The following is a 22,198-nucleotide window of genomic DNA, read 5'->3' on the forward strand; positions in this document are numbered from 1 at the left end:
CCCCGCGGCGGGGGGCCCGCGCGGGCCGTGGCGGTGCCGCCGGGCCGGCTGTGCCTGCGTCTCCGTGCCGTGCGCCTTCCGTCGCAATTTAACCTTTTTATTTAAACAAATAAATAAATAATTCCCGTATCATCCAGTACTGTTCTGCTGTGCAAGATGCAAGAATCAAAAGGCACAACCGACTGTGTGAAATGTGACCAAATGCTACTACAAAGAAAGACTGGATAGTGTTCAGGAACCAAACACAAGAGACTGAAACACTGAATTATTCAAACCGGACCTGGTATTTGTGAAAGAGAGCCAGGCATCCGTGGTGGATGTCACCATGAAATACAAATGTATTGAAACATCTTTAGAAGTGGCTGCTGTGGAAAAGGCAGATAAGTACAAACATCTTCAAGAACAAATTCAAGTAAAAACCCGCTACAAATACTGTGTTTACGGGTTTTCCACTTGGCACATGTGGGAAGCAGCATCATGGCAATTACAAACTTTCTAAGGCCCTGGATCTCTCCAGCTCGAGGCAAGAGAGGACTGCCCATGCTTTGGTTTCCAGTGCACTTTTTACTTCTATGGACATTGTGTACATGTTTGCTAGTAAAGCACGTAGTATTGTATCATCTTAACCTATGTAATATTTAATATCTACATAACATCTTGTACTACTGTGGTTATTGTAGTATGTATTCATATCTATAATAAAGTATTGATAGGTGACAGTAACACCTGCGGGCAACCCCTCTCCCCCCAGAGGAGTTGGGACACAAGAGACAAAAGTTTGTGATTATGGCTGAACATCAACAAAGATTGAAAGTGAACACCATGAACATAAAGCCACTTCAATCCTCTTGATATTGGGGAGGGATTGTAGGTAGAGCTGCAAAAGGAATCATGGTGCAATATGTCACATACCATCACTTTGGGACAAAATTTTCCTGATGTTGGTCAAGGTAGCTGGGCCATCTACACTTAACCTGGAAAAGGAACGTATAGAAATTATATGTGTTCAATACATAGCCTCATTACTACTTGCCTGTCCCCTGCTACCCGGCAGCTATGCTTTGGCTCTCAGGTGATTGACTGGCTAGCTTTTTTCTTAATACAGGAGATTTTTAGACACTGATTTTTGGGAAAGCAGAAAATATAAGTTGATTACTTCCAAAGAACACAAATTTAATGGACCAATATTTATTTAAAAAATGAAAAAAACTGAATTTAATTGTTCTTTGGGTAAAGAAAGCGACAAAGGCCAGGGGTCCACAATAGCCTAGGCAGTAGTGCAGCCCTGTACCTCTTCTGTGTGTTTCATAAACCTAGAAGTGCACTTTTTCACACATGATCATGTTTCACAGACTTAGTTATGATAACAACCTTGTAGCACAATCTAGGTCAATATCATGTTTCACACTAAGTCCTTGGAGTTTAACATTGGCCCGAATGCTGGGCACAGAGCTGTATGAATTTTAATAACCATTTACATATTCTCAGACACCCCTTAACATACCACAACAGCCCATCCTCAAAAGAAAAACTTCTTAAAATTATTAAATCATCAAATAATTTCTTTTAATAGGGTGACATGTCTCAAGAGCTTTCTTTTCAAAGCACTGACCCTGTCTGGCCTATATTTAAATATATTAAAGAAACATTAATACCTATATAGCTAACTTTGCTGGGATTCTACACAGTGTCATGCAGAGGCTGCAGAGAGGCCTGAATGGTGATTTTTGAGCACCTTATCGCTTGCTTTCACCATTCTCCATTTCTACCAATCAAAACCCCTTAATTAGCATAATACATTTTTGTGAAGAGAAAAGCTAAAATAAGATAATGCTCCATTATATGTAGAGAGATTTCCATATCCAGATTTTCCTATTAACATCAAGTTTTAAGATAATACAATGGGAATTAGTCATAAAGGAGAAGTCAGGTACAGAGCTCATTTCTCAGTAGCACTATTTGTACTATGGTAGAAGAATTAGGGTTTTGCTGTAGTTTTGTATAACATCATTTAGAAAAAAAATTGAATGGATTTGGAGGTCCATCTTTGCTCATGTTGGTAAAAATCTAGAATTTCTACAATATGATTTTTTTAAAAAGTGGGTCTAAAAGTTACAGGTCCTTTTCACTATAAAATAAATACAGTTTTTAGTTATAGCTTGTGAGTGCTTTATAAAAGTGAAGAATTTTAAACTGGTTCTTTTTTTCAGATTTTAAGTCAACTATTATCACAATTTTTTTGGGTTTTTTTTTGGTTTTTTTTTTTTAAGATGCAGAGTAAAACATTTCTTTCATTAAATATAAATATATCCTAAATATATCCTTGGAGCATCTGCAATAACCTGTATTGTGCCTTAGTTTGGTAGCTTCCATTTAGCAATATCTTTATTGAGACTTTTTCATGGGTTAAAATATGTTTGCCAGCAACCCTTCACCTTTTTCATCTTTGAAGACAAGCTATCTCTGAAGAATGCTTTAGATCTTTCAGCTTTTAAACACCTGAAAACATGACTCAGACTGTCTTTTCCGGTTTATTTTTTCTGGTGAAGGCCACAGATATTTCATGAACAGTACAAGTGTCAGTAGACACTTGGGTGCTTTTGACCCAGTGGAAAGTTTTCAATTGTTTTCAACCTGATCTGCACATAAGAAGCAATTACACACAGTAAAGCTTTGTAGCTGAGAAGTTGCCAAGCCTCCAGGGGTTGGAAGGTGAGGGTTCATCAGTCTTGCTAAAACATGTCAGAAGTAGCCCAGACTCAGGTGTGGAACTGGTGAATCATTTGGCTGACAACCTTAAAATAAGATGAAAAAATTGTCCCAACAAATACTTGTGCCTAAAGCTTGAGCCGAGAGATAAGGGATGGGGAAGTTCTTTTTATTTGTTGACTGAAGTGGTTAATACTACTGATTAATATGTTAACTTCTTCCTTAATGTGAGGTTTTGTATTTAAAGCCAAAATTGGGTCTTTGGTGTGCACACCACTCTGAACAAATGTGAAACACTCATCCCCTGCCAGCAGGAACTACAGCTGCTTGTAACTGCTGTCCACTCAGAGTACTGTCCCAAGCAATCCATAGCACTGTGTATCCAAAATAAATATCCTTATCTATGCGTCTATGTATTTCTACAGGTGTAACCAGTTAAATCATTTAAGTAAATAGTTTTGTGAACAGTGGAGCTAAATGAGGCATGGTTGTTTTCGCATATCTTAACTTGTTGCAGATTCTTGCTAGGCGAAGCAGCTGCTCCCACAGAAGCGTCACTGCTATGTGCTTTATGTTGCCTTACGGTTGTACCTTTCAGCAATACTTCCTAGATTTATGTTCCTCTTTTAAATAGAGTGTGGTTAAGTTTACACTGTTACCTTGCCTCTCTCCACATCTCTTTCAGAAACTTTAGGACCACTGTGTATTTTCTTAGAATTCAGCAAACCATTTATTCTCTGCAGCCTAGAACAAGGATTTGACCTGGTGCCCAGTCCCAGCTGCAGTCCCATTCTCAATAGACATGTAGAAATAAATATGTGGCACGTGAGCCTTTGGATGGATTACAGTGCTACATTACAGATAAAAAACCCCCAAGCTATTGTAAGGAAGAGTCATAGCAGGGTTAGGACACTAGAACATTTTACTGTACTATAGTCACTTTGCCATAAATGCTTTTCTTGTTTCTCTGATTTCCTTTAATTCATAAAAATAAATAAGCTACTGTAAGAACTTTCAGGTCCCAAAATTAAACCAGTGTATTTTTCCCTTTCTCTTGGAATATTACTAGTATGTTTATATCTCAATCTAAAGACCTTCATCCAGTGTTTCATTTCTTTAAAAAAGCATGTACTAGCTAGAAACTATCATGTACTATAAATATATCCACCAGGTAGCACAGAAGTAATTTGCCAGTTTTTGTGCCCAGAATGCTATGGGGAATGATGCAAAAGTTGCTTTTTCCATAGGTGAAATTAGTGTGATGATTTAGGCAGATTTAGCAGCTTACTACTTTCCAAAATGGCAATGTCCTCTTCCCTGCTTAGTTCTTGCCTCATGTTTCACTGCTTACCTTACACCAACACTAATGCTTGTTATATTCCTCTATGGGCTGATTTCAACTCTTCAGCTGCCTAATCTAGCTGAAAACTAATTCACCAAAATAATGGATAATTTAATTTTGGGTTATAGTTTTATCAGAATCTGCAAAGTATCTGGATAACAATAGCAAAAAGACGACTCATAAATGCACAGCTAAGCAACCTCAGCTGAGAACTCTCCTCTGCTTCCAGTGATAAACTGTCTATGCCAATCTGCCACTTAGGGTTCTGTTCTTCAGCTGATCCATTGATCATCCCTAGATTTGTCTCTCTTTCCAGTGATTCTATTCTCAGCTCAGCTCGAGAAACAGTCACTTCCTCTTATCCACCATTAATTGAAGCTATATTGCATTGAAAATAACCATTCTTAAATATTGAGAAAAAATGGTAGCAAATTGATTCACTAAGACAGAACTTTTATACAGTACGAAGTCTGCCCAGAATAAATCCACACTGAGCATTTTAAAGGCACTTAGTATTGAAAACACTTTTTCTTATTGAAGTCAACAGTAAATTACATCAACAGCAGTAAAGCAACAATGGTTGTGGATTTTGAGAACTTCAATTACTGTGCTTAATGAACAAGATATAAAAAGGATGCTTAATAAATAAGAGATAAACATAAGTATCCCATTTTTATAGCCACAATAACACTGGAATTTAAGAAGGTATCCATGCTTGTGGCTCATCTCTGAAGTACCTCATTAAGCAACTAAATAGTATTATTTTCTCCTTTTCCAAAACTCCTCTCCAAAACTGGAGAGCTGGTGAAGAACTATGTCTGAAATTATCAACCACTTATCAGATGCAGTGCAAAACTAGCACTATTTATTTAATGTATTTTTATTAATATATTTATTAATTTTTGTCTAGTACTATGAAGTTAAGTGATGTAAATCAGAGAAGTATTGAATATGATAAATATGAAATTGATGAACCATCTAAAGTAACTTTGCTATTGATATGCTGTGTTCTGTGAACCTGCTTACCATAAGGTATTTGGCTGATTCATGTGTTCTCGATCTTCCATAAAGCAGAAGCAAGCACAAGGCGTAGTGGAATGGTCATTGTAACACATCCATATTATTACATATACTTCTCTGAAGTGTTCGGTGTTGACATCCCTAATTTGATTCTATTTGCACAGGGCAATGAGGGCAAAACCCCTTGCACCTATTAAAAAGATTATAAAAGAAAAATGTGAGAAAACAGTGTGCATAACACTTCTGTAGTAAATAGTGTACTTTAGTGATGATCTGTCATAGTCTTGAATTATTTAGAAAGCTGTAGACCTTTTACTTGCTACAAAAATGTAGCCTTCAGTCAGATAGCATATGTAACAGGGTAGAGAACATACCCTATGCTAAACAAGGTGCACATGCCAGTGGCATTTATTAAGCCATGGTGATCTAACTTACAGCATCTCAAGACAACAAGAAAGTATAAAGTCTTGCCAAGGTGTTTGAGCTCTAATTCAAGTATATATTCAGAAACTAGAGTTCTTTCCACTTGCCTGTAGTGAATTTTTCAGTGGTGTGTTTATTTCACTGAAAGTATATCCACGTGTTGGCAGTGTTCCTTTAAAAACAAATCTTTGAGAAAGGCAGGTAGCAAATGACCTGGTAACACCGTGTTGAAGAGACATATCATTGTTTCTAATTAAACATTATAATTACGTTACTAAGTTTTTAAATAAAAAGTGGAAACAATTTCAGATATTAATACAATCCTTTTATTTTCTCTCTTTTAAGGAATAATGCTTAAATGGTAATGCTTTAATTCTAAATGCTAATGCTTCAATCTTAATGCTTTTAGCCCCTTTTTATTCCTGTTATCCATTCTAAGCAGTGGATTGAACTTAATGGGGTTTTTGTGCTGCTGCTTGATGCTAGTTATGTGCTATTTTGAGAAACTAGCTATAGAATTGTTGCTGATATTAAAATTATAGTCTACATCTGTCCTTTGAAAAGTCTCTGTTCATACATTTTTTCCACAACCACATTAAGAAATACCGATTTTGTGTGATTCTTCTTATTAGAGTAGCAGTATGTTTACAAGACTTCTGCAGAGAAAGTAAATGCTGTCTGAGTCACAAAACAGTGCAGTGAATACTTGTGGGTAAGATATATGATCACACACACAGAGGTGTGTGAACTTTGCAGCTGATGGCAGATAGGAAAGATAGCTCTGGGTAGTGTACAAAAACATTAATTTAAAATCCACTGGCCATTTGGTCAGGCTAACTTTGACCCAGAATATTATATAGATGTGAAATGATAGACAATCCAAATAGCTGAAAAGCACATAATTTACCGGACAGGTATCACTAGCAGTTAGCAAAACTTGGTATGGATTAGAAATTCATAATCCTCCCACCTCTGCCTCCAAATGCAGGGAATAATTACCAGTAATGAAAGCAGCAGCACTGCACGAAACTGTTTCTAGACATAAGACATAGTACTGGATAATGACATTTTATCTGGAAAGGGAAGGGGAAAGGGAAGTGCAAGGGAAAGGGAAAGGGGAAGGGAAGGGGAAGGGGAAAGGAGAGGGAAGGGGAAGATACAATTCTCTAAAACAACTAACTGCAAGTGTGCTTATGCAATTACTAGCCTGGTGTTGCAACATCCTAGCTTGTTTTCCAAAATACCCACAGCATGTCTGCACTTATCAGTCCCTATCATAATTAAAACACCATTCTTTCTATCCTACTCTCTCCACCCACTTCATTAACCTCAATAGTATAGGAAACCTATGCAGAAAGCCTAAGCCACTGTTTAGTAACCAAGCTCCTAAGAATGGGATATGGAGAACAGCTCACTTGAACCCTACAACTTTGAACTTTTCACACTAACCCCGAGTTATCCTCAGTGACACAGCAAAAACAGTGACCAAATAGCGTGATGCCAGGAATGTTAGAGTTACTTCAACAGTCTTAGGAAGTGCTGATCTAGTGAAAATAAAATAGTTGGTTGTGAATAACATCCAACAGTCTTGCAGTCCTGTTCCTGAGGAATTCATGTGACTTGGATTGTGTGTACAGCAGCTTGTTTGTGCTTGCTGTTCTGAGAAGTTTAGCACTCATCAATACTACCTTGGAAAAGGATCAGTGTCTTGAAGGAAGAGAGGTGTAGAGGCTATAAAGAAGGCTTGTAAGACTATGCTGTAGGTGAAACTTTCAAAGTACTTTTCATGTCTGGAGGGAATCTTACAAAACCGTCATGAACACCAGGAGATGCACACACTGTTAGAACTGAATGATGCTTGATAGGATGTCTGTCTGGAATGCAGAGCATGCCTTTTGAAACATCAATGTTCTATGAGAGAATATAATACTAGGAATATGCAATATAATCAGCACATAACAATGTCAGGGGTAGTCAACTGAACATCCAACAACTGCCTTGAATCACTTAGTGCTGATTCACAGCAGTATGTTTCAAGCATAGATAATGCTGTACAACTGCCAAATGAGAATACAAGCTGCAAACAAAACCAGTCACACTAATATGAGAAGGCTACTAAAAGAAAGAACATCTCCATAGGCAGCCGACAAGATGTTGCTTCCATATTTAACTAAAAATTGTGTGAGACGAGTGTGTGCCTGACGGACGCTGGTATCCAATAATAGCATTGCCTCACACAAGCTCTTTCTATGGCAAAGGTTTCTGGGCACACCCACTTGAAGAGAAATCTGAGCTGATCATAAACAAGCAAGGCTGGGGCTGGGAAGCAGCCGGAGCATATGCCTCCCCAAGACAGTCAGCTCTATGGCACTAATGTGGCACCTGAGCGCCGCAGTGTGCAGAGGTGGTGAAGTGCCACGACCTTCCCAAAAGCGTCCCCAGAAAGAGGGAGCCGCTTTGGCTCTGAGGCCAAATGCAGGCACAGGCACATGCACCCTTTGTGCTCCAGCCACTCAATCACACGTCCAAAAGGCGGCGATCAGTGGAACAGAGGTGAAAAGGGTCTTTTGCATGGGGTTCCAGCAACAAGAGTTAATTCCACAGATAGAGGGCCCAGGAACAAAAGACAAAGTAGAGGAGGAGGTGTAGGTTTATATACGGGGCCGGTAGCAGCAGGGAAACATTAGAACCAATGGTTTGAGGGCAAGGAGGCAGAGTGAGGGTGGAACAAAGGTAAAACAACCAATGGGGAAGTAGGAGGGGTGGGCAGGAGAACAGAAACTATTGGGAGAACCCAGAGGGAAGAACTTTCTAGAGGGGGACCACACAAGGTATAAAGGGGTGGGGACCAACAGGCCAATCCAGAGTACAGAAACAGCATACATTAACATAATAAAACATTGTGGGAAGGCTCCTTGTGGTCACCACAACGTTGGGGGCGGTTCAGGACTTAGGGGCTGTCCTACCAGCAGACCTGTTTTGTCCCTGGGCCAGCTGGCCCGCTGGTGTTGATGACACACTGCAACACCTGAGCTTCGTGAAACACTTGGACTGAATTCCTCAGAAGACACTGGAGTCTTCGGCAAAGGAACTTTATTGCGTCCAGATTCCCCTTGGCTTGCAAACTCAGATGCTTAGCTTCTTACTTTCACTTCCAAGTGAAAAAGAAATCAACTAGAAAGACAAAAAGGCACATAGAAAAGTCTAAACTCTCTATGTATGATGAAAGGGTTTATATTTAGCTTTATTTAATTTTGCTTCAGTTACTGTTCCTATAAGCACCAGAAAATAATATCCTACCAAAAAACAGGTGCCAAACTAAGGAAAATAACTTTTTTATTCGTTCAGTTGTGAAAAGATACTAGCAAAAATTAAAGTAAAAAACCTTAAAAAAACCCCTTGTGGTTATACCAGCAAGATGACATGATGTCACAAGGAGGTTTTTTTAAATCCCCCTTTCAAGTGCCAGCTGATGAATCACAGGCCAGAAGTACAATATTCTTAGACCAAATTTAAGGTGTCATGTGGCTGATAATATTGAAATATTCCTACTTGCCTAACTACTTTTGAGATCCAGTTATTTGGTATATTTCATCTTACGGACAATGTATTTAAGCTACAGAAAAAATAATGTCTTCAGCTGCTCAAACTTGGAGGTACACTGATATATGTCTTGTATGTTTATGCTTGGAAATACTGAGAGTGATAAATAGCAAAATCTTCGACGAAAGCTCAGGCACTTCCTAGAATGAGTTGAGAGCTTTTCAGAGTAGTTTTGGAAAAGCATTGCTTGCCAACCTGCATTTTTTCCCCAGAAATGTGCTGTTGCTAATAAAATGTTAGTTGGCAAAGATTTTTTACATCAGATGTGGAATTCCTAGTTGGTTTTAAAGAGAGATTAATCTAATGAATTACCTGGCAATTGTAGTAGTCTTCTATAATGCAGGTGTCTTTGGATATGTCAGCATTTGATATTTAACTCAGCCTGAAGAAGGTAATCCTTGCCTGTGCTGAATAGAAGTACCAATGATTTCTTGTTCTGTCCCCATTAGGCTGTCCACTCTGTTCTTCTTTCTGTCATATCACTAGGGGCAGAAGCTGGAGAGGAAGATGACTAGAGACAGAGAATCGTAGAACTTGGATCAGCCATGTTCTCTGGCTTAGCACATGCCTGTAAAATACACACAAGAAAGTAGCTCATCCTAAATCTGAAGAGTCATCTGATCTGCCAAAGTGTTACTGGGATATAGTAAAGATCAATTACACGTCCTGAAATGTTGGAGGGAACTTGAAAATAGCAAGGACTTGATTTTAGGTCGCTGTGTCCTAGTTAACATACTAATTCTTGCAGTCTTATGCACAGTATGTATTACAGCTGAGACAGTATTAAGGTCAAAATCTGTCCCTAACAGATGAGTTGCTAAGGTCCTTAGTGAGACAGATGGTGTGATTCTGCAGGCCTGACCACTCATCACCTCTAAGTCAGGTAAAGTTAGAACTGTAATCTGAGCAGCCAAGCCTTAGGTAAGTGTCCTGACTACTTGCAACTGAACAATACAAAGCTTTGTCTTGTTGTTATTTCGTTTGTTTGTTTGTTTGTTTTTTGTTTGGTTTGGTTTTGGTTTTGGTTTTGGTTTTTGCTTGGTTGGTTGATTGGTTGGTTTGAGGTTTTAGGGGTTTTTGTTTTGTTTTGGGATTTTTTGTTTGTTTGCTTTTCTGCAGGTAGAAAATTTCCTCAGAAACATTCCTAAATTCATTTTCACATAAACCTCGGTATTGTTTTCCGATAAGCAGTCATTCCAACTTCGTTCCTTTCAGTCCTGAATTACACATTTAGTAAAAATTTATTAGTAGTTTGTTGGGCAGAAAGTGAACAGGAGAAGTTCACCAGCAGTAAAGCAATTAAATCAGAAATGTCAGAGTGGAGTAATAACCTAACTTCAGAGTAGATTCACTTAATAAATTTTGTTCATCAGACTGTGTGTCTGCACACAGTCATTTGTAGTGTACCCAATGATTCCAGCAGTAGTTCATTACACCATTGTAACTTTATCTCATGCTTGATCTCTTCTCTCTACAACTTCAGAGTAGCCAGGTGTACTACTGTCTGTGACAGTATTTTCTTCTGAAATTGAATTCATCATCTTCATATTCACACATCACTCTACAGTTATTTTGTGCAAAATTACTTAACATGAGGAAAATATGGAGTATATAATGGAACAAAGCAAGTATAGAAAATTAAGGGAAATTACCTAACAGCAATGGCTGGCCATTGCTAATAACAAGCCCTCTGGTTTTGAAAGAATTGCTAGACCAAAGTAGCAGTGGTCAAGCAGAAAGAACAGCTCCCAACAAGCCAATTTGTATAGGCATTGAGTAATATATTTTCGAGTTCTTTCACAGAGGATTATTAGGGCTATTAGCAGAATTCAATTAGTTGTGCAATTTTCATCTTCTTAAATGTAAAGAAAAATCTCACTGTATACAGTAGTATTTCTCATCATCTGGGACCCTGAACTTTACAGGAAGTGGAAGATATCAGATACTGTCAGGGAGCAGCTCCCCACTTCGTTATCAATTTGCTTTCTCTGGGGCATACAAATGATTTCTAGCTATAATAACTAGCTGTGAGAGTTTACACGAGTTACCTACCTTTACTTTCTATTGGCAGAGCACTTCTCCAAGAGAAGAAAGGGACTGTGATCACATGTAGCCACTGAAGAGTAGCTGATTCTCACCTCTTTCCACCCAGTCCTGGAAATGTCAGGTAAGCTAAAGGCAGATCAACTTTCAAAGCATCTAAAGGACTTCTGTTTCTGTGCTGGATGTGGCTAAAACAAATCTCAGAGAGGGAATGCATTTAGCCAAAATGAATATGAAAGATGAACTATATATAATGACGTAAAAACCAACTAGAGATAACGGTGTGATCAGTTGTCAGATACAGAATCTCTCAGCTCCCAGAAATTGCAGACTGGGATGCAGCGTTCAGGGCTTGGGCCAAAGTGTTTCAAGTTGATCATCCAGGCCTTGTAAAATTCTTAGTCACTTTGGAAACCTAGCTGCACAGTCTTAGCCTTCCATTGTATGAGGCAGCTGGATGCTTCCTGGGAGTCTGCTTCCTCAGGAATAAATGAACTTTTTTCCATCCAAAATGTCAATTTAATAATTTTAACAATCTTAGAAGTAAGAGTCAAATCGTTGTGGGTGCTGACTAACTTGAATGGTTTGTATAGTGTATTTTGTTGGCTAAATGCCTTTAAGGCAACATACCAATAAGCTCCCTCTAGAACATTGTGCTATAGGTTTTTAAATGAGCCTGCTGTCTTTTTGTGCTTTTACATATTGCTCACTGATCTGGGGAACATGGGAGTGGGGGAAAACAGAGTGTAATATTGTACACCATTTATTTCACCTATTAGTGCCTTAGCTCTTTTGAAAGTTCTAAAATAACAAAGTGAATAAACACTTTCGGCTAGGGGAGAAACTGAATTAAGAACTTGCCATGTAGGAAACTAGCTGAAACCAGGACACTCTTCTCCCAGGTTTCTGACTTTATTCTAGAGAATTTTTCAGACTACCACTGAGAGGAGACTCCATTTGAGACCACTGTTGCAAAGAAAGCTTTCAAGAGAAAGTTTCAATAAAATGTGGAATCTTAGCAGAAGGAGATGAGAGAGTTTGGAGTGAGAAAAATTGAAGAAATAATTTGATTTAAAGTCATATAGCAGCTCACTGACAGAGCCAAAAGTGGAATGAAATCCTCTAACACATCATCATATTTCTACTGGACTAATTCTCTGTAGCAAGTTCTGGAAGCACCTGTAAAGAAATTTAATAAATATCTAATAAATCTATTTTCTCTGTCCTACATCCTTCCAGTTGAGTCAATTCAGCCTGCACCCAAAAGCTTTTAGCAGTACCACATTCATTTTTTTTCTGTTACCAAAACTGTAAAAGGCAAAAATAATAATAAACTTGAAGAGAGGAATAGAAGGAAATAGGAAAAAATAGCTACTCTTCTACTCTTAAACTTAACTCTTAAAAGGTGATATTTGCAGCATTGTATCATGACAACACTAATGTGTTCACAGCCCTTTGTTTTTTTTAGAGCAGGTGCCCTTTCCAAACATACTGGCCAGTTTTGAAACAGGGAAAACCTCTCAAGATTCCTGCCAGCTTACATGTATACCTTTGCTCTTGCCAGCTTCACCAGGTTTGACTATTTGCCCTGAGATTTTCTTTCTGAATGAACACTATATCCAAATCACGACCACCAGCAGAGAACAGAAACACTTACATCCTTTCTCACTTTGATCATATGTATCAGACATCATACCAATCCTTTTTAACCTGGATTCAGCAGCTGGTCTGAGCCTGTTGAGAATTTTCACCAGCTGTCTGATGCTCCTAGTGATGGTATCTGACACAATCTCATTGGTTTACAGCCACAGTCCGTGGTTCTCCGGAGGCTTACAGACAACTAAATAAAGAAATGTCAATCAGTGCCTAATTTGAGTCAGCTTTAGTCAAGCACCTCTACCAGAAGACCATTTTCTATCAAATACAGTAGACAAGGTAAATCATGACTTTAAAATATGTAACTATACTAGTGAGTTGTGATTTTTCCTTAGCCTGACTTCTAAGGCTGTGCATGAGAGGCTGCATCTTCCTAACCAAATGACTTGTGAAAATTTTTAAGATCACAGGAGCAAGGTGAGTTTGTTTTCCTGCAAAGCAATGCCCATTATGACTCTAATTTATAATAAATCCTGCTCATGTCTTTTGACTACATCTTTCTTGAGATAGGTTTTATATCAAGGAAGAGAATAAGTTATCCTATCATGCACTAGAACACTTACTGAATTTTGCAGAACTTTTTAATAGTGATAAAAATAGTGAATAAAGACTTCTAGGGCACTCTTCTCAATAAGAAATAAACTTTGATTTTAATAAGAGTTTATTATTGTAAGAACTGCATTTGGTATTAAATCCTTTGGCCCAGTATGTGGTCTCTAAAAGTAGCCCATTTCCAGTGCTTAATAAATAAGTGTAGGAAACAAAGGAACAAACACACCTTTTCAGCCTCCAGAAAACTTGTGTGACAGTGATTATTGATCATATGCATGTTTGTTTTGTGAGCTATGTATGTTTTCCAAAATAAAGCCTGAATACAAACACAGTTATCAGAAGATTAAATCTCTTTCTGTACAATTTAAGAGGGGTTACACATACTACAGTAATAAGAAATATTGCCTGTAGCAATACATTTGGAGGACACTAACTCTTATCATACTACATAAAGACTGAACTAACACAGACATTGGGCTAAACGGTTACCCTTGATTAGATAAATATCCAAACTTTACCTCATCTTCTTTCCTTTAATCATCCAGTCATGCTCCAATACTCTAAGACACAAGTTTAATGAGATTAATTGTGGTATTCTATGCTTTTAGTTTGTTGATATGTCTAAACATCTTCTAACTCACCCCCCAAAAGAGTAAAATGTTCTCCCAGAAAAATTAGTTCTAACAGGGAAAAAAGCTGATTAAAATCTGTGAAGATGAATATGAATCTATTTCAGCAATAATTAGAATGCTGTAATTCTCACAATTGAGTTTATTTTTAATTTCCTTTTATGTACAGCAACATAATTCCAATTAAAAGCACTTCTTTACCATGACATCCAGTAAGAGTGACTTGTTAAACAAAATTTTTCAAAAATTAATTTTTTTGTTACTATTAGAGGAATGACTCTATATTACATTAATCTCCCTATAAATTAAGTTAAAACTGTTGCCTTTATCTAGTTCATTGTTCATTTCCTACAAGAATGTATGGATCGAATGCTTAAGTTTCTTCTACAGTTGCGGTAGATACTCACCAGTATTTTCTATTTTATTTCTCTCTGCCTCTGTGGTAGAGACAGTTCCTTGGTCCTTACAGCTATCTACATTATGTATGAATAAGTGATATTTTAAAAAGTGCAAAAGAAAAAAAAAAGAAGAAAATACCATTTATTAAAACCTGACTTTGGACCAAAAAAATAGCTAGAATCGCATTGAAAAGCAGTTCTCAGTAGTAAATCTGGCTAGTAGCTATGTCAGTAGCTATCTGGCTATCCCAGAGGGCTGATGCAACTTGGATAACACTACACTGCTCATCAGAGGTAATCTAAGGAGAAGAGAAGCACCTACAACTTCCTCAGAGTTTCGTGGGAGAGATGAACACCATCTGTGATAATCAGAGAACTATCATGTTGACAGGATTTTAGAGATTTGACATCATTTTAGAAATCTGTATTTGCAAGTGTATTTTTCCTTTGATGGTTCAAAGAGCTGCAAATCACTTAAATCAGGGGAGAACAAATGCCACTGAGGACTATTTACTGAGCAGTTCAAAGTACAGGCTGCTTGTTGGTACTAGTCATCTCCAGCATTTTTAACACTGCTGAGCTGAAGGAACAAGAAGCATACAGTATTACACTAGAACATCTATCAGGAAGCAAAAAAATGTTTTTACTAAAATATAAGTGAATTGAGTAAGAACAGGTCACACAGAGACCAGAGACACAAAGAATAAGGGAGACCCCCTTGTTAAGCCACAAGGTACAGAACAGGCCACCTTCCTTTCTAAACTCCTTATGAATCCTAGGGATGGCTAAGTCCAGTCTTAGTGTTGGGTTTATGCGCAGTGGAATTAACCTATGCAATGTTTATAATACCAGTAATAATACTGAGTAGCTACATGGATTAGTAGCGTTTCATTACTATTAAATCAGCATTATTTCCGTCACTTACCAGGGATCTGTCAAATGTAAGGGATCTCTCCACCATGGGTAAGAAAGGATATCCTAGTCTCAGGCAAGGACTTTCAAACCTCATGAGGCATCCCTACTGAAGAGGGGAGTCACTTGGCATGCAGTTCAGCTGCAGTTCAGCTGCAGTTCAGGGAGAGCTCAAATTGGGCCCATCCTGATGGTAACATTTACAGAGTGAAGTAGTTGGCTGCTAGTCAGTAAAAAAGACAAGACAGATGTCTTCATTTCAGCTGTACCATCTTGTTCTGTGCTTTACTTATCTTGTACTTTTGGGTTTTGAAGCCATGTCTGGAAATATTTTTCTGAGGCATTTTCACTCCTTTATACATGAGCCAGGAGCTTAACAGCATGCAGATTCACCTCAGGGCATGAGGCCTGTTGCTCCTTAGTCAAAGGCATGGCTGGGGGTCAAGTGTGTCTGTCACAACCACAAGATCAATGCTTATTTTACATAATATTTACTGTGATTTTATTTAATGCATTTCAATGTACTTGCTATTTTTCTCTCATGCTGACTTAGTGGTAAAGTATTGTAAAAGTTTGTGCTTGCATTCAGAAGATAGCTGGCAGTGAGATGACTGTCTATGATTTTGTGGAATTTTTTCAGAAAAAAATATGAGTTTTATTAAAAACTAAAGAAAATACTCAGAATTTTAAATCTGCGATGTAAATATTTCACATATATATAATGAGGTCATATTTTCATTCATTATTAATCCTCCAATTAATTTACACTTGACTAATACAAAAGGCAGCCAGGTTTTCATTTTAGAAGCGAATTATTCCAGTTCAAGTTATCAGCTGGATGAACACACATGCTGCATTTTTCAAGCAGCTGGAAATCTGCCCAATATACAGGACAGAGATGATTTCACTGGCTGTTTTCCTCTCTGCCTCTCTGACAGTCTGTCCTTCCTGAGCGAGCTAATTGTTAGCCAACTATGGCACTCACTGCTGAGCTGGGGTAGCTTATATTAACACATGAGCTAAAGCCACGCAGTACATGCGATCACAAAGGCAAGAAACAGTGTTCTGGTCCGTAAACAGAATGGTGGGCTGTCTTGGGGTGACGTTATGATGTGTATCCCATATCGCTGCCTATGCCCAGAAATTAATTTTTATGCCATTCTATGCCTCTAAACTGAGCCTGAGAGGGGGAAGAGGAAAAAACTGAGCAAAACTTTCTCAAAGCAGTTTGCAGCTCGTTCAAGGTCATATAAAGATAGCAGGTTTTTTCCCCCCCAGCTGCGGCAGGGGAGCGAGGGAGCACCCGGCTTGCTGTTTTCCAGTCAGCTTTTGGCCAGTTGTTTTCAGTTTCTCGTTCTCCGGAGAGAGACTGAGAGTTGGACTTTGCTTTTTTTCCTTCTCTGGAATTCCGGATTTTCTCCCTTTTCTACTGGACTGCTTTCAACCTCAGAGCACATCGGGAGGAATTTCCACTGGGCACAGAGGGCCTGGCCCTGGGCCAAGCCCCAGCTCCGAGTAGACCAAAGGGAGGACTCTAACGCTTTCCCAGGTTTTTCCTCCACAGTGAAAGATTTTACCATTTAACATTATTTTCCTTTCCCGGGTGTTTGTTAAATAAATAGTTTTATCTTCTTCACTTTCCTTCGAGGAAAATTTATTTTTTCCAGAACCTGGTGGGGGGAGGGGTGGTTATGCCTTCTCTCAGAGGATATATTTCTAAATTTGGCCAAACCGGAACATGGGCAGAAGAAAATACCTGAGGAGATTTTGTCGCTCACCAAGGAGCAGAACTGCTACACTGTACTATATAAATCTACCAGCTGGCAGAATCAAAGAATAAGAAAGGTCAATGGAGGCATTTGCATTCCTATATTACATGGCAAGCGTAAGAAATGCAAATCAGAGAGATGTGTTACATTGGAAGTGGCCTTGTTTGACATTATTACAACTGACAAGCAGCAGATGGGACAGAATAAGACTATACCTAAGGACATGCTGTTATTAAATATTAACCAAAATGTCACTTCTTTGTACTGTAACCACTCTGGCAAAGTTCTGTTTACTGTCTAACAGAAGGCCAGTTATTTCCTTGCCTAGATGAGCAGATGTTAATTTTTCTCTTTTCTCTTTTAAGTTTCTTACTAACAAGTAATTTTCTACTTGCTTTGCCTTTTGTGATCATTTTGCCAGGCATTTGTTACATAATTCATAGTGTACTAATGAGTAGAGTTGAAATACAGTTAAAATCTATGTACTTTACCTTAAAGGAAATCCACAAGCCATAGAAAGAATACTTAGGAGGAGAAGTACAAGAATGCATGACTTCTAAGATGCAGCTGCAGTTTACAGATACAGACCTGAGGTAGCAGGTCTTGGTTCAACCCTAAAGAATCACATGTGATGTCTGTGTAGTCACTTTCCAGTCAAGTACTCCAAATAATCTGGAAAAGTTTTCCAGCACACTGGAAAGCAGGAAAGAAAAAACATTATTAATGGAAAGAGGGAAATTGCTAAAAAGTATTTGATAATAATATATGATGTTTTGATCCAATCGTAATTAACACACACACACAAATATTTCGCACTAGTTTCCTAGTAACATATTTTTACAACTGCTTGAAAACTAAACCACCTAGTCAAAGGCCTTATTTTCCACAATTTCCATTTTACTTACTGAAAAACTAACTTTTTAATTAAATCAGTGTAAAAGGCAGTGGCAGCTCATAAGGGAATATAATTTCATGAGTGAAAGAGTGATAATAAACAAATTGGTTAATGTGTTAAAGAAGTTTACAAGTTGCAGTTTTGAAAAATAAGTATATCTATGCTTTCTAGTTCATTTTTATGGCAAGAGTTATTCCTCAAAGCTGGATTCAGTCATCGGAGACTTGCACATATGATGCTTATGTCAGCAGTAGAAAAGTCTGTGCCAGGAACCTCTGTAGTAGTCCACAATCCAGCCACACTCTAAAATCCTCTCAAAATCTTCTTTGTGACAGACAGAAAGCAGATTCATAATCCCAGCCACTACTGTTGTGCTGCTGTGCATGTGGTCAGTCAGCTTTCTAGTGGCCTGTGGGTAGAAGAGTTGTTGAGGAGAAGAAAGGTGCAGTGTGGATGCAGAACATGCCTTCCCTTTAGCAATGCTGTTTCATCCTCGTGCTAGACTACAGCAGATCCATGCTGGAGCAGGTGGATGTGCCTGAAGGAGGCTGTGAGCCTGTGGAAAGTCAGCAGTGGAGCAGGCTCCAGGCAGGGCCTGGGGCCCTGTGGAGAAAGGAGCCCATGCTGGAGCAGGTTTGCTGGCAGAACTTGTGACCCTGTGGTGGAACCATGCTGGGGCAATCTGTTCCTGAAGGACTGCACCCCATGGAAAGGACCCATACTGGAACAGTTCATGATGAACTGCAGCATGTGAGACATTCATGAAGAACTGTCTCCTTTGGGAGGTACCCTACACTGGAGCAGTGAACAAGTGTGAGAAGTCCTTCCTGTTAGGAGGAGGAAGTGGAAGAGATGGGGAGAACTGACCTCAGCCTACATTCTTCATCCTCTTGCGCTTCCAGGAAGTGGAGGAGGTGGAGAAAATAGGGAGTGAAATTAAGCCCAGAAAGGAAGGAAGGATAGGGGTAAGGTGTTTAAAATTTGAGTTTATTTTTCATTATCTTACTCTGGTTTGATTGGCAATCAGTTAAACAAATTTCCCCAATTCAAGCCTTTTATCTCTGATGGTAATTAGTGAGTGATTCTCTCCCTGTCCTTATCTTGACTCATGAGCCTTTGGTTCTGCTTTCTCTCCCCTTTTCATTTGAGGAGGGAAGTAATAGAGTGGCTTGGGTGGGCTCCTGGCATCCAGCCAGGATCAACCCACCACACTGGCAACTGACAAGTGTGGAAGCATCTGTATACACTTGAGATCTACTCTTCCAGGCAGCTGCATTATGGCCATAGTTGTGACATTTTCTCCTCTGGGCAACAAATGGCACATTTCTTATGTCTGTTCATGTGGGAATAGTAGCAAAGTCTATTCTTCTTTATTGCTTTTTGCCAGCAGACATCTAGCAACGTCAGAACTGGTGCCACAGATTAGTCTCCATGAGATTTACAGCCTGCAGAGAAAGTTTCTCTGTCAGTTAACTTCAAATGTTTCTTTTGCACCTACTCCCCACTTCAAGAAGATGAATGACTGATTGTTTGAGAAAGCAAGAGCAAGTAAATTATTTGCTGCTTTAGAGCTATGCAGGGTGCATGTACACTCTTATCTCACAGCTTCTCTCCACAAAGCATTATGTCTCATGGCTAGCAACAGGTAGATATAACTCTGGTTCTGGAAGGTCTGTGCCTTCAAAACAGGTGACTGCTGGCACTGACAGATGGAATTTTGCAAAATTATAATAGATGACCTAATACTCATTGCTTACTGTTCCACTACATAATATTTTATATGGGATTGGGACAGTTAAAGAGATGCAGTCCTCAGTAAAATTTTCGCAAATACTGCTTTGTGGGAATCTGGAATGCAGAGAATATTTCTCTGCCTGTTTTGAAGAGTTTTACCCCCCTGGATAGTACTGGTTTTGACCTTTGTCCATGGGAAAATTTACCTAGCCTCTGGGAAGAATTTGCATCTACAATGGTGTGAATTAGGTGATAGAATACTATGTGAGATTATCACAGGGTGAAAAATTTAGAGTTTTTAGGTCTATTTGCATAGTAAATAGATAGAAGTAGAAAACCTAAAAATGGAGGATAAGTTGTAGTTAAAAGCTTCTTTCTCCTTCTTCTCTAACTCCATATTTTGCAGCAATAGTGGTTTGGGATGATTGGATACAGAATTCCACAGTTCCTGTCTACGTGATTTAGGAACTTGTTGGACATTGGTAAAAAAGTGAAAATACCTTGTGTTTTAAGTTTTCATTGGGTAATTTACCTTTAAAAAGGCTGTGAAATCTTGATAAGTTGTCTTCTTGCTGCATTCTCAGCTCTGTGCTATGTCTAGGCCACTCCAGTGGCTTGTACTCCTTAGATAAGAATTAATAAACACCTCTCTGGGGATTGAGAAGCATGAAGTCCCATTCGCCTCCTTTTTTCTCCTGGCAAAAATCTGAACGCCTCCCCTGCTTTTTTTGCTTTGGCCCATTTCAGAAGTCATCAGGTTGGACAGAGCTCTGAGCAGCTTGATCTAGTTGAAGAACGTCCCTGCTCAGGTGTGTTCCAGGGGTGAGTTGAACTAGATGACTTTTAAATGTTCCTTCCAACCTTAACTATTCAAATGATTCAATCTCTCGTGTTGTTGAAGAAGAGAGTCTAATCTTAATTCTTCCAAAGTATCATTTATGTTTCAGGAGAAAAGTATACAACACCCTAAAAATATTTTTTTATATTTAAAAGGCTACTGCATTTCACCATTCCTTAAAAGTGATCACAGACACCAGCTGACAGAAATCCTCCCCTTGAATTTGCAATGAATGTTTTAAAGGGAGATACCAAGGATCACCAACACTTTTTCTCAAAAAAAAAGAAAAAAAAAGGTTTCTTTGCCAAAGATGGACTGTTATGAAGTCCTCAGTGGATAATCAGCAGCCACTTCTCTCGTCGTGGTTCAAACTAAGAATATTCTTCAAAAACTTGGTGAACTTTGGGGCTTCAAGGGGACAGTGATATGGTGGATTGACTTTGGGACCCAGAACCCCACCAATCTTCCCTATGACTCTCCTCAGCAGGGTGGGAGCAGAAAGAAAATAACATGGGAAAAAAATCTCTCATGGGTTGAGATAAAGGCAGTTTGATAAAGCAAAAGAGAATGTTGCACATGTGCAAGCAAAGGGGAAAAAAAACCTAGAAAGATTTTATTTTCTACTTCCCACCAGCAAGCGATGTCTGGCCACTTCCTGGGAAGCAGGGTTTCAATACATGTTAGCAGATGCTCCAAAAGGCAAACACCATGAGCAATGAATGCCACACCTTCCTCCCCCTTTCCCTTAGGTTTTGTACCTGGACAGACATCCTGTGATGTGGAATACCCCTTTGGTGAGTTTGGGTTGGCTGTCCCAGCCGTGTCCCCTCCCACGATCCTGCCCACCCCCAGCCTCCTGGCCTGTGTGGGGTGGAACTGGAGAGAGAGGCTGGTGCTGTGCCAGCACTGCTCGGCAGCAGCCAAGGCACTGCTGTGTTGTCAACACCTTTCCAGCCACTAATGCAAAACACAGCACCGTGAGGGCTGCTGTGTGAAAATGAAATCCACCTCTGCCAGACCCAATACAAGTGCAAAGGCTGTAATAGATCTGTGCAGAAAAACCCCTGACATTTGGGTGAGCTATATTATTATTGCGAGTTACATTATCCTAACTGAGGATTCAGCCATTTGACTGCATTTGAACAATCTGATTCTGTGTAAAGCTCCTTTTATGGTTTCCAAGCATGCTAAAATGCAAATCTGTCTCTGGATTACTTGCAAGGCAATTGAAAAATCTCTCATTATGTAAAATGGCCATGTTTGGACATCTATAAGCCAGCAGACACTTGATAAATGGGAGCAATTAACCTTATATTGAGTCCAATGTAATGAAATGTCAGAGAAGAGGACAGTGACTCAAGGCATAGGAGTAATTTATTAAAGAATCAGAGCTGTCTTCTTTGCCTTGCAGCATGTGCCAGTGTACAAGTCACCAAATTATTTCCCTCTATAGAAGCAGAATTTCAGGCTTCGGTAACTATTGTGTGTATGTTTCCATTGTAGGAGCTTGATTATTATGAAACTCCTTAGTATTTGGTTTGGTTACAGATCATTCTCCTCTTTTGTACAAGCTACAGAAGAAAAACAACCTATAAAATATTGCTGTAGGACAAGGCAGGTGTTGAGGGGCCAAGTCCTTTTTGTCAACACAGTGCAATCAGTGGAATATTCCTGC

General features: G+C 39.0%; 1 long non-coding RNA gene across 1 annotated transcript; it reads right to left on the minus strand.

The window, feature by feature from the left end:
• Positions 1 to 8,570: 8,570 nt before the first annotated feature.
• LOC108447007 lies at positions 8,571 to 15,824 on the minus strand. Its single transcript, XR_001862364.1, has 3 exons — positions 11,150 to 15,824; positions 9,410 to 9,665; positions 8,571 to 8,668 (listed from the first exon to the last, which is right to left on the minus strand). It is a non-coding gene; the product is annotated as an uncharacterized LOC108447007 (long non-coding RNA).
• Between the last annotated feature and the right edge of the window lie 6,374 nt (positions 15,825 to 22,198).

This window comes from Corvus brachyrhynchos, unplaced genomic scaffold (assembly GCF_000691975.1).
Source record: "Corvus brachyrhynchos isolate BGI_N302 unplaced genomic scaffold, ASM69197v1 scaffold22, whole genome shotgun sequence".
In the NCBI taxonomy this organism is placed as follows: Eukaryota; Metazoa; Chordata; class Aves; order Passeriformes; family Corvidae; genus Corvus; species Corvus brachyrhynchos.